Source organism: Protopterus annectens, chromosome 13.part0 (assembly GCF_019279795.1).
Source record: "Protopterus annectens isolate FY-2018-M chromosome 13.part0, PAN1.0, whole genome shotgun sequence".
Lineage (NCBI taxonomy): Eukaryota > Metazoa > Chordata > Ceratodontiformes > Protopteridae > Protopterus > Protopterus annectens.
The window spans coordinates 980,770,204-980,782,623 of NC_056747.1; positions in this window are offsets into that span (position 1 = coordinate 980,770,204).

A 12,420-nucleotide genomic window follows, 5' to 3' on the forward strand; every position below is an offset into this window, starting at 1 on the left:
ATATTTTCAGCATGGTTGTGAATAACTCCATTAGTCATCAAATTCCTACAAACATATTCATAATCCGTAATGGTCTGTTAACATCAACTATTTAACAACAGGGTCAGCAAAACTTGCTACAGATTGTTATATGAAGCAACAAAAAGTGACGAACCAGCTCGTTGACTCAGAATGAGAATTTAATCCACAAAAAGACACGAGGTAAAAACCATAAAACAACACAGTGATTTAAGCGCTTTTCATTTGACTTGTAGCAAACTTCCTCAGATCACCACTAATGAATCAATGGGCAATACTTTTAAATAAAAAAGTGCGGGAACCTTGCTCAAAGAGTTAAAGCTGTATACAACTGGATTTACACAAATATATATACACTTCAAAAATATTAAAATAAACTGAATAATACCTATGTCTAAGAGAAGAATTTTGAAACATGCACAACGTAGCAAATAAAAATATATGTGTATGTATATATATATAATTAAATATACTTAATTAATTTAAAAATTAAAAATTAATTAAAAGGTTTATCTACGAAGACTATTTAGTTTTAGTATACAAGCGATGGAACATGCCTCGTTTAATCCTGGATAGTTAAAGGCATTCAATCTAATCTGCCACAATAATTCAAGTTCCTCTAATTTGAATGAGGCAGGTCCACCTCTAACATCTTGTACATGTTGGTCAATGACTAAAAATTTAAATTTGTGACCAGAAAAGGAGTGAAAATGTTTGGCCAAAGCGTTGTCTAATTTAGTATGAGCCATTGCATATTGATGCTCATAGACCCTGTCTCTGAGACGTCACTCGGTCTTACTGACGTAAAATGCATGACAGTCACAGCATTTGGCCAAATAAACTACAAATTTGCTGTTACAGTTATATTTTGATTTTAACCTGTAACAGATACCATTAATCGTAAACTGATTAGTACAGTCAACATGTCTACAATGATTACAATTTTCACATTTAAACATACCCGTGAGTCTAGGGATAGATTTGTTACCACTCTCAATGAAGTTTTTGATGTTCCTACCTTTGCTAAATACAACATGTGGTTTGGTACCCAAAATACCAAGAATAAAAGAGTTGTTCCTTAACAAATCCCAATTCTTTGATAAAATTTCAACAATGAATTTGGATTGAGCGTTGAAAGCTGTTATAAAAGAACGCTGAAAAGTTTTTTCTGGAACTATACTAAAGTCAACCTGGAGTGTGTTACTTTCCTCAACCATAAGTGTCTCAACATCCAAGAGTCTATTTAGGTGTAACAATGGGTGGAAATGTTTAGATTGTCTCTTGATTTTGACTTTGTCTATTAATGAGTCAACTAGACACTCTGGGTAGCCACGATGAAGAAACATATGTTTTAAAGTATCACATTCATTGTTGAAATCTAAGTCGAGGCTACATATACGTGAAGCCTTACGAGTTGTCCCTTTATGACCGATCTTTTTTGGTGGAATGGGTGGCAACTTGAAAAATGCAAGAAAGAGTTAGAATATGTTGGTTTTCTATAGACTTGTCCTGTAAAACAGGATAAAGTAAAGTTTTTGACCAACAAGATGTCCAAATAAGCTATAGATTGAGTACTGAATGTAAAGGTAAACTTTAAAAAATTGGTAGATAAATTGAAAGTATTAACAATGTCAATGGCCAATTTCTCATCCCCATTAAAAAGGATGAAAATGTCATCAAGGAAACGAGTGTAATAGATGATGACATCCAATAAATGAGAAGATAGAACAAATTGGGTTTCCCAATGTGCCATGACCAAGTTGGCCACACTGGCACCGCATGGTGAACCCATGGCTAAACCAATTTTTTGTAAGTAAAATTTGTTGTCAAACATAAAAAAGTTGTTGGTTAGAACTAGGTCTAACAACTCAGATATTAAAGAAATGTCAGATGGTGTAGCATCATGTTTTTTTTAGGATGAGAAATTGGCCATTGACATTGTTAATACTTTCAATTTATCTACCAATTTTTTAAAGTTTACCTTTACATTCAGTACTCAATCTATAGCTTATTTGGACATCTTGTTGGTCAAAAATTTTACTTTATCCTGTTTTACAGGACAAGTCTATAGAAAACCAACATATTCTAACTCTTTCTTGCATTTTTCAAGTTGCCACCCATTCCACCAAAAAAGATCGGTCGTAAAGGGACAACTCGTAAGGGCCTCACGTATATGCAGCCTCGACTTAGATTTCAACAATGAATGTGATACTTTAAAACATATGTTTCTTCATCATGGCTACCCAGAGTGTCTAGTTGACTCATTAATAGACAAAGTCAAAATCAAGAGACAATCTAAACATTTCCACCCATTGTTACACCTAAATAGACTCTTGGATGTTGAGACACTTATGGTTGAGGAAAGTAACACACTCCAGGTTGACTTTAGTATAGTTCCAGAAAAAACTTTTCAGCGTTCTTTTATAACAGCTTTCAACGCTCAATCCAAATTCATTGTTGAAATTTTATCAGAGAATTGGGATTTGTTAAGGAACAACTCTTTTATTCTTGGTATTTTGGGTACCAAACCACATGTTGTATTTAGCAAAGGTAGGAACATCAAAAACTTCATTGAGAGTGGTAACAAATCTATCCCTAGACTCACGGGTATGTTTAAATGTGAAAATTGTAATCATTGTAGACATGTTGACTGTACTAATCAGTTTACGATTAATGGTATCTGTTACAGGTTAAAATCAAAATATAACTGTAACAGCAAATTTGTAGTTTATTTGGCCAAATGCTGTGACTGTCATGCATTTTACGTCAGTAAGACCGAGCGACGTCTCAGAGACAGGGTCTATGAGCATCAATATGCAATGGCTCATACTAAATTAGACAACGCTTTGGCCAAACATTTTCACTCCTTTTCTGGTCACAAATTTAAATTTTTAGTCATTGACCAACATGTACAAGATGTTAGAGGTGGACCTGCCTCATTCAAATTAGAGGAACTTGAATTATTGTGGCAGATTAGATTGAATGCCTTTAACTATCCAGGATTAAACGAGGCATGTTCCATCACTTGTATACTAAAACTAAATAGTCTTCGTAGATAAACCTTTTAATTAATTTTTAATTTTTAAATTAATTAAGTATATTTAATTATATATATACATACACATATATTTTTATTTGCTACGTTGTGCATGTTTCAAAATTCTTCTGTTAGACATAGGTATTATTTAATAATTAGTTATTTCAACACTTTTGAAGTGTATATATTTTTGTGTAAATCTAGTTGTATATAGCTTTAAATCTTGGATCAAGGTTCCCGCACTTTTCCATTTAAAAGTACTGCTCATTGATTCATTAGTGATGTTCTGAGGAAGTTTGCTACAAGTCAAATGAAAAGCGCTTAAATCACTGTGTTGTTTTATGGTTTTTACCTCGTGTCTTTTTGTGGATTAAATTCTCATTCTGAGTCAACGAGCTGGTTCGTCACTTTTTGTTGCTTCACAGATTGTTATATGTTTGACCAATGCTTTTGTTAATATTGTATAATTTGTAAAAGTGCTATCAAGTTATGTTTTATCATTAAATATTACATTCAAATCAAAAACATCATCATCCTTATTTTTTGTGTGAGTGGGATGGGCAAACGTACAGCTGAAATGCAGAACAGGGAAGATGTATGTATTTGCTCAGTGATGTGCAATTTGCCAAGGAATATCATGGTCCTCATACATAGCTTACCATGTGCCTTATGTACAGCAACTTGTATGGTTCTGTTCACATAAGCTCTATGATACATGACACTGTCCCACTGTTTGAGGAATGAATGATTCTGAACACAGTCCTGACATAAATGAACTTTTTCAAATGCTTTACATACATGCCAAGCAAATGTTCATATTTTGAAATACTATGCCAGGATCCATATTAGTAGATCATCCCCCATCATACCTCTCAACCTGGAAACATCAAAAATCTGGACAAGGCCCATGAAAAATAGGTACAAATCTGTATGCTGATTAACATAAAATTTGCATGCATAATTATGCAATCCCACCCATTCCAATGGAATTGTGGGATACCAACTTTCAAATGCAAACTGAAAGACAGCCAAAATATGGCCCCAGAGTCCCTTGCAGCCATTCCAATGTCCCATTACCTTGCTGTTTCACCCCATTTATCATAACACTAATGTGCATACTGCTTTATTTCTACAATGATTATTTGGGTTTTATTTTACATTTTATAGCACAAACACTAATAGGCATCTGCTAAATAAAGCAATACAGTCTCACAATGAAAATAGACTTAGCATTAAAACTTATCTGCCCTTGAAACTCACATTCATTGAAACAGCATTGAAACCCACATCCAAAGAAAATGCATTTGGCCAGTGGCGGATAAAGATTACCTTTGGGCTGTTTTCAAATCATAGGCCCCATGCACATGAAACAAGAAACATACATGTGAGATGTTAATATTTCAGGTTTATAGATGACCTTATATTTATATGTCAAGGGGGATGAAATGAAATGCAATCATTCATTAAATATCTGAATGAAAGTAGATATCAAATTAAATATGATGGTCTACAGGAGGGAGTAATAGTGAATTATCTAGATGTTACCTTGGAGGGCCTGAGGAATGGAAGGATTAAGACAAAAATATATAGGAAGTTTGATCAGCCCAACTACATGTTACATGCATCAAGTTGTCATCCAGAACATACTTTGACATCTATCCCTTATAGGGAAATTTTGAGAATAAATAGGTTATGTAGTGATAGACAAGAATCAGAAAGGGAAGCTAAGAAAACAATAACTATGTTCCTGAACAGGGGATATGAAGAGAGATTAATTATGGACAGCTACAACAGAATATATGGAGACAGAGAGAAAGATAGGGGCAAAAGACAAGGTAATATATAAGAGAGTAGAAAAAGACTTTGCCCCATATAAGATTATGTTTTATGTTTCGAAATACACATTATTTTCTACCAAGCTGCAAAAGTACTAAGAGATTATTGGAATATAGTGAAGTGGGAAGTTTTTTCTCTTGCAGAGTTAAGGTTAAAATTTTCCTATCAAAGGGGATGTAATTTGAAGGATTTCCTGGTCCATGGTAACTATAGAAGACCCGTGGAGAATATAGAAAGGGAATTGGCTCATATTGGCACTATTCCGTGTGGAAATTGCACAATATGCCAGCATGTAGTAGCAACTTTTGATAGAATAAATGGCAAGAAGTTTCAAATACAAGGTTGTTTTACATGTAGAAGTGTCGGCATCATTTATGCCATTAAATGTCCCTGCGTAAGTTTTTATATAGGAGAATACAAGAGAAGTTTAGGGGAAAGAATAAAGAAACATGTCAGGGACATTAAAAATAATATGGTTACAAGCCCCATAGCAGAACATTTTAACAGGTTGCACCAGTTAGATTTTAGCAGTTTACAAGTGTCAGTTTTGGAACAAATTAAGTCAGAAATTTAAGTGAGGATATGGTTAAATATTTATTAAGGAAGAAGGAATCAATTCTTATACTGAAATATAATACATTACAACCAAAAGGATTGAATAAAGAATGTAACTGGAAATGTTTTATTTGAATGTGTGGGTCTTTAAACCACTTGAATTTTTATTAATTAATTGAATGTATTATTGAATTAGTGTTTGATTAATTAACTTGTTAACAGTCATATTTTTATATAAAGAAGCTCATTTTTAGATGCAATTTACTCTGTAAAGGCTGTATTCTAGCCGAGGTGCTAAGTGAGATTGTTTTGCTGCTACAAGATTCATCTGCTGTGTGAATAAAAGAAATTGTGCTGGAGGTTTTGGTTCCTGGTCTTTAGTGGTATTTCTCTTCATTTTTTGAAAGTGGTTTTAATAAAAAAAACATGTATGTGTTCCTCAGTATACCTTCCTGACTTTATTAAATTATATTATTTGCATAATACAGCACACTTGTTAGAGTGTGTTTTAAATTTATTGTTTGAACATTTTTCCAGTAAGCAGTGAAACAAAATGCATGAACCAATAATGACAAACCTGCCCAATTTAGAATATTTTCATCATAAAAGTCTACTCAAACTTCTACAATCCACCAGTATCAGTAATTATACACAATCTCTGCAGAAGTAAAAGTCATCTAAATTCCATGTTAAAGAGATCTTTAACTATGTTTCTAATAGCAAACAACTTTATATTTAATTGTTTTGTCTACAAATAAAGTGCCTGTTGCCCTTGAAGAATAAATTGCCTATGTTACATTAAAAAAAATGATAAGCTAGTAATATTTCAATATTGAATGGATGGCAAACTAATAACAAGTTCATAGTTAATAGGTATCTCCACCAAAGGAGGACATTCTCAGGACTGCAGCGTCCACCCCCTTTGAAAGTATAATACAGTACAGTATCGGCAATCCAGTTACAGACTGGAAGTAGAACCAATAGCCTTCTGCAGAAAAAGCAAGTATACTACCTGTTGTGCTACTAACAATGCAAGTCGACTTTGCATAAGCAGCACTAAACTTCTTTCCCTGAAGAACTGCACAGCACAAGAAATCAGGAAAAAGCCAAAATGTATTGGGGGGACAAAGGCCCAAAACCGGGGACACATTTTAAACATTGCTTGTATAATCTTAGAAAGTTGCTAGAATAAAATGTTGTGTTCATAGGTTCATACTAGGCTATCTGCCCTAGGGCATTTATAAGCCTAGCCAGAATGTGTTTGGCTTTCGCCACCCATTTTAAATTTATTTTGCTATGCCCTTTTTCGAGGTTAGTATACTGTGCCTCTGTCTAACAGTGACACAGAAGTGATACCCGGGGTAAACCTACGATCTCCCATCCACTCATCAAGATTCCTCTTGAAGAGAGTCAATGAGGGACTCTGCCTAACCTGCACTGGGATTTTATTCCAGAGTGAAGGGAGCCTCTGGGTTATGAATCTGTCCCTCCAGCATGTCCTATTTATTTCAGTGCTGAGGTTCAAGTCTCTCGAGTGCATAGCTCAATGGGATTTGGATTTTCTGAGGTGCAGCATGTCCATTAATTCCGGGTTGGACATGGCTTTATACGTCAGGCACAGATCGCCTCTGAAAAGGCAGTATGCCACTGAGTAGAGCTGGAGTTTCTTTAACCGGGCAGCATATGGCATCTGTTTGAGCCCTTTGACCCTCTTGGTGAGGTACTTTTGGGGTCTTTCCAGTTGCTGCAGGTGTCTGGTAAGGTACATCCCAAAAGGGGCATTGTACTCAATTATGGGCCTAATGAGGGATGAGTAAAGAGGCACGATGACCTCCCCTGATCTAGATGTGAATCCCTTCATGATTACGTGGGCTATATAAAATGTTTTTTTACCATGTGTTTCCTAAAAGATAGGAAGACAAACTTAAATGACTATCATTATTTAATAAATTCAGTCCTCACTGATTTGCCAGAATAAAATAAAATTTATGTTTTTTAACATTTGTTTACTGGAAAAGTCTGTCTTGGAACAAAACTAATTTTCAACAGAGGCTTGGGGAGAAATGCTTCAGATACATATCTTTGTATTGTGGGAGGAAATCGGAGCACCCAAACGAAACCCACACAAACACAGGGAGGACATGCAGACTCCACACAGAAGTCACTTCAGCCAAGACTAAAACCAGAGAACCTCTTGCTTTGAGGCTGCAACTCTACCACTGCATCATCCAAAGTTTAAGAGCAACAGACCAAAAGTATGAGCCAAACACATTCCAGAGATTATGTGAAAATTTGTACAGTTGAGAGCTATAAATTCTTCAATCAGAAGTGGTGGTATGGGTAGAGAACTCAGCCTCTTGTTTCCTGTACCTAGGGTACAGGGTTTGAGCCTGAGTAACCCTAACCACCAGGTATATTTATCTGGAGCATTTTACACACACACACACACACACACACACACACACACACACACACACACACACACACACACACTTCAAATAAATGCAGCAATAATCCCAATGCAGCAGTAAATAACCTTCACACACACTTCAAATAAATAAAGCAGCAGTAAATAACCTTCACATAAATGCAGTGAATGTAATTCAAATTGCACATGTTCAACTTCTGAACGGCAGCACATAAACATCTAGAGATGGAAATAAATGCAGTGATAATCCCAACACAGGCATTCTACTGTATATATACCAGATAAAGTGCTTTACCTGGAAAGAATGGAAATAAATGCAGCAATAAACTCCAATTGCTAAAAGGCTCAGCCTGCTATCAGCTGCTCAGTGTTCAGACTTCTCTCTGACTTGTCTGTCCACCCCTCTTGTAAACTCACTCACTCGGCCCAGAGCAGCCCTCAGCCAAATTCTGACAGGCTGCTCATGAAGCTGATGTCACCTCACATGCCTCCACATAATGACATCATCTGACAAAAGCCAGAAAAAAGGGTGCCACCCCATTATTTGGACCTCAAAAAACAATAAAAATTGAGAGATTTGGTGTGGTTGAGAGGTATGTCCCCCATCCAGATGTCATAAAATGAATTTTTTCACTGCATTCATAAGATGTATTTTCAGTCTAGATGTAATAGCTAGGCAAGTAGCTTTCAAGGTTAGAGTTTGGATGTATGTTGCAGGTGCAGGTTTGAATCCTATGTCCTCCAATCTTATGTGTATGGCGATTATCTAGTATCCTTTAGGAATAAATTGTCTAGAAACTGTTCTGAGCAATATATATCACTGTTATTTGATGAATACATCATTTATAGTGTCTCTTTTCTGTTTTCCGGCAATGAAGAACAGACCAGGAATCACACTCTATGCATCATCACATGCACAGGCATGAGAAGCAGTGGAGAAAGAGAGAGAGGTATGTTGATTATGTTTTCTATTTTATGAAATGAAATGCATCTGATTCCATTTACAGGTCTGTCTTTTTCACAATAACATGTATATTGATTAGAATGTAGGAATACCCATCATGCATCAGTAAGGTAAGTGAAATTATCATGCTATAGCTGTGCTTACAGCTATAATTGAAGTCCAAAAATGCGATGACGTCAGCGCATTTCCAGCTGTTATTTGTGAGTGATGACATCAGCACAGGATATTCAGAAGCTGCTGCAGAATGGAGTTTGTTTGCTACATTTGTACTGTAGGACAGGAGTTAATTGCAGAGCCGGGGAACAGTTACAGAGTGGAGCAGCAGTGTGTGTGAGTTTGCTGCATCTGGACTGTATACAGGAGTTAATTGCAGAGCGGGGGAACAGTTACAGAGTGGAGCAGCAGTGTGTGTGTGTGTTTGCTGCATCTGGACTGTAGGACAGGAGTTAATTGCAGAGCGGGGGAACAGTTACAGAGTGGAGCAGCAGTGTGTGTGAGTTTGCTGCATCTGGACTGTATACAGGAGTTAATTGCAGAGCGGGGGAACAGTTACAGAGTGGAGCAGCAGTGTGTGTGTGTGTTTGCTGCATCTGGACTGTAGGACAGGAGTTAATTGCAGAGCAGGGGAACAGTTACAGAGTGGAGCAGCAGTGTGTGTGTTTGCATCTGGACTGTAGAACAGGAGTTAATTGCAGAGCGGGGGAACAGTTACAGAGTGGAGCAGCAGTGTGTGTGTGTGTTACAGAGTGGAGCAGCAGTGTGTGTGTATTACAGAGTGGAGCAGCAGTGTGTGTTACAGACTGGAGCAGCAGTGTGTGTGTGTTACAGAGTGGAGCAGCAGTGTGTGTTACAGAGTGGAGCAGCAGTGTGTGTGTGTGTTACAGAGTGGAGCAGCAGTGTATGTGTGTTACAGAGTGGAGCAGCAGTGTGTGTGTGTGTGTGTGTGTGTGTGTGTGTGTGTGTGTGTGTGTGTGTCACAGAGTGGAGCAGCAGTGTGAGTTACAGAGTGGAGCAGCAGTGTGTGTATATGTGTGTGTGTGTGTGTGTGTGTGTGTGTGTGTGTGTGTGTGTGTGTGTGTGTGTGTGTGTGTGTGTGTGAGAGAAAATGCCCCCAGCAGGGTACATCTGGTGGCTAGAAGTACTCAGGCTCAGACCCTGTACCTTGAATACAAGGTGAAAAGAGCCTAAAGTCCCTAGCCACCATCACTTGTGAATTTATGCCTCACATTTTGTTCTGTACTTATTGGTTTGCAGGAGTGGTAAAACAAAACCTTTTATTCTAGCAATTTTCTAATGTTATAAAATCAGTATTTGAAATGTGTCCCTATTTTGAGGCTGTATTCCCCCATTATTGGCTCTGTTCTGTATTTTTGTGCTAAGAGGTTGAGATCTATGGTCAGAAGTGAGAATTGACTTCACTAAATGATATGATAGCCATTTAAGTTTGTCTTCCTGTCTTTCAAGAAATTGCTGGTTTAGTTTAGTTTAGTGGTATGTTGCTCTGTCTGTAGTGCACAGTGTTCTGGGTTCAAGACTTGGCGGTGAAATGCATGGTAGTAACATCTTATGCAAGCAACTTTCCAAAATTATACACGCAATGTTTAAAATGTCCCTGTTTTTTTGCCTTTTGCCCCCCCCCCATTGAAAATAAGTTCAAGAAGCTGTGCAACATGTCTATGGCTTACAGTCTACTGTGATTCTGTATTTATATATTGTGTGTAGAAGTAGACGGTTATCATGGAACTGTTCTGAATAGGGCAGTTTTGTCATTATTGGTGCATGCATTTTGCTTCATTGCCTACTGGAAAAATGTTCAAACAATAAATTTAAAATGCAGTTGTGTGTGGAAGTAGACTGTTATCATGGAAATGTTCTGAATAGGGCAGTTTTGTCATTATTGGTGCATGCATTTTGCTTCATTGCCTACTGGAAAAATGTTCAAACTAAATTTAAAATGCAGTTGTGTGTGGAAGTAGACCATTATGATGGAAATGTTCTGAATAGGGCAGTTTTGTCATTATTGGTTAATGCATTTTTGTTTCATTGCCTACTGGAAAAATGTTTAAACAATACATTTAAAATGCGCTGTAACTTAAGTATAACAAGTGTGCTGTATTATACAAGGGATATAATTTAATACAATCAGGAAGGTGTATCAAGGAATGCATACATGTATGCATGGCCCTAAAAATGTGTTTGAAAACAGCCCAGAGGAAAGTGTGAAAAGCTCAAAATCATGAGCAAATTTTAAGCTTTACTCTTGTTACCAAAGCAATGGATGAAGGTAAAACAGTTCACACCACATTACCTTGACTTGGCCAAGCCTTTTGACACAATCCCCTACTAAAGTGTAGTACAAAAGATGAATAATGTAGGAGCAAACACTTAGATCACCAGCTGCACTGATGAATAATGTTGGACCAAACACTTAGATCACAAGCTGCACTGATGAATAATGTCGGAGCAAACACAGATCACCAGCTGCATTGATGAATAATGTAGGAGCAAACACTTAGATCACCAGCTGCATTGATGAATAATGTCAGAGCAAACACAGATCACCAGCTGCATTGATGAATAATGTAGGAGCAAACACTTAGATCACCAGCTGCACTGATGAATAATGTCGGACCAAACACTTACATCGCCAGCTGCATTGCCAACTTGGCTCACAGGATGCAGGAGATCAAAACAGGGGAAGAGACCAGTCACCAACGAAGTCCCCCAGGGTTTGGTGCTGAGACTTTTTCTGCTTGGCATATACATCTCAAAAGTAAAAAGAAATACCAAAGAGCTTTGGCCAGCTAAGTTTGAGATGACTGTAAGCTATGAGAAGTTATTGAATCCCCAATGATGTAACCATCATGCAGGAAGGTTTGTCCCAAATAATAACTGGTATCAAAATCATGACAATGCCCTCTGAGAACTGATCCAATTGTTTGGCATTTGGGAACTGTGTGTACAGTGACCTAACTTTTGACCAACATGTTCCCAGAGTCATAAAACCTTTCTATATTGCACAACTTATAAACAAATTGATTGTGACTAGATCTAGAGATGATGTTGTCCCCCTTTACAAAGCTCTCATTATGTCAGTCATTTTGTAAAATGCCCACTTTGGCATGTATCTGTCCAGCCCCATGCAACAATTGGAATACCTTCAGAGATACTTTACTAAAAGGATATAAGTCCTAAACAATAGGTCTTGCATGGACCACCTCAAAGATTTATTACTATACTCAGTATCCTACAGAGTGCTTAGAGGTGACATGTCTGGCATACAATGCATCCTCTGACATAATACAGATGGACCTACTGAACATCAGCAAGTCGAATGGCATCAGAAATACTCAGTTCAGGTATCTAAACTGAATGTTGTGGAGAGATGGATATATATCACAGAGGCTACCACTGTTCTGGAACAGACTATCCATAAAATAAAGCAAAGCTCATCTATCCATATTCAAATGCAACTTGGATCTAAGGATGGATAATAGAAAATGTACTCCAGGATTTCCCCTCATGCCACTAATGGATAGAGACAGTTCCTAAATGCTGCATCCGTTACATGGCCACTCAAAT